The sequence below is a fragment of the Oryx dammah genome, unplaced genomic scaffold, assembly GCF_014754425.2.
Source record: "Oryx dammah isolate SB20612 unplaced genomic scaffold, SCBI_Odam_1.1 HiC_scaffold_20, whole genome shotgun sequence".
NCBI lineage: Eukaryota > Metazoa > Chordata > Mammalia > Artiodactyla > Bovidae > Oryx > Oryx dammah.
The window spans coordinates 49,172,071-49,174,083 of record NW_024070204.1 but is presented as its reverse complement, the minus strand read 5'-3'; positions in this window follow the sequence as shown (position 1 = coordinate 49,174,083).

Genomic DNA, 2,013 nt, shown 5'->3' with positions numbered 1-2,013 from the left:
TGCATGTTTACTATATGCTAAGGGGATTCAAATTGGATTTTACAACCTATTAACCTAATAGAATATGAAAGGACTCTATGAACCAGGGGGAAAACTTTTTAAGCAAGACCCAAAAATATAAACATGAGATAAAGAAACAATTATTATCACTGCATAAAATTTGAAGATTTCTGTTCAATGAAGTATAAACTTAGACAAGTGACTAAGAGGAGATATCAGCAATGACTAAAATCTACAGAGCATTAAAACTAAAATATACAACAAAGACCAACTGTATACACAGTGAACTATACTCAATATTTTGTAATAACCTATAAGGGAAAAGAATCTGTAAAAGTATATGTGTGTGTGTGTGTGTTTTAAATCATTTCAGGTCTGTCCGACTCTTTGCGACCCCCACAGACTGCAGCCCACCAGGCACCTCTGTTAGTGGGATTCTCTAGGCAAGAACACTGGAGTGGGTTGCCATTTCCTCCTCCAGGGGATCTTCCTGATCCAGAGATCAAACCACATCTCATGTCTCCTGCACTGGCAGGCAGATTCTTTACCACTAGCACCACCTGGGAAGCCATCATAAAAGTATATATGCATATATATATATATACACACAGATACATTCATATACAACTGAATCACTTTGCTATATACCTGAAACTAACATAAATATTTCAATTAAAAACAAAAAACTAGAGGGATTTCCCCAGTGGTCCAATGGTTAAGACTCTATGCTTCTAATGCAAGGGACATGGGTTCAGTCCCTGGTTGGGAACTACGATCTCACAAGCTGTGCAGTGCAGCCAAAAAAGAAAAGCTAGAATATACGAAAAGTTTCTGTAAATCAGCAGGAATAAAATTGGAAACTGATTATAAAAATAGATAAAAGATATGAATAGGCAATTTGAAGCAAAGGAAGCCCAAAGGGCTAACAAATAATAAAAAGATACTCAACATCACTAGTAAGCTGATATATCAAAATTGAAGCAAAAATGATACACCATTTTACACCCATCGAATTGGCAAAAATTGGAAAAGATGCATATCAGTTTGGCAAGGATACGGAGAAGTAATGTAAACTGGTGCAGGTATTCTGGAAGGCATTCTGGCAGAATTCAGTAAAAATGTCAGTGCATGCCTCAGACTTGCTTATCTCAGGGAATACACATACCAAAGAAATTCTTGCTTGGGTCTGAAGGAGAGTTATCCAGGGCCATTTGTTGCAGTGTTTATGGTAGAAGTATGCTAGGGGATGGGTACATAAAATGTAGTGAATGTGAAATGCTATGCAGGTAGAAGCAAGATACATTCAGCAATATGGGTCCCTCATAGAAAATTAATGCTGAGGAAACAAAAGAAATAGAACAGAAAACATAGCATGTATCATTTGTGTAAATTAAACACAGAGATATACTGTATAAAACTATGTATTTCACAAGAACATATGCATATTTTATAATCTGTATTAAACACATGAGAGTGAGGAGAGGAACATGGGATTTGGATTGAGGTTAAAGAAACTAAAATAGACCAGGAATAACCATTACATAAATGATGTTGATATTAAGCAATGAATTGAGAGGTATGATTAAATTTTCTATAACCGAGGTCTAATATGAAAGTAGAAGATAAATGATGAAAATATATGCTTACTGAGCAATAACCACCTTGAAAATATTATAGTAAAAGTGATAGATAATCACAACAAACATAGTAAAGATATATTTAGGAAAAACTGCATTACTGGATATTTAAAGATGACATGCACCAAAGGATTTTGGAAGGGGGAAAAAGAAAGCAAACAAATACCATAAATATGTTATTCTTTCTAAGTCAATTTATAGCTTAATATCATTCCAATCAAAACATCAATAGGATTTTTCTTAGAAGAAGATAGAGCTGATGGAAAGTTCACTAAAGTGTACTAAATAGGATAAGGTCTCAAAACATACCTTCAAAAAGAAGAACAAAGAGAAGACAGTAGTTTTCAAGATGGCAAATGATAGTATGATACAACAA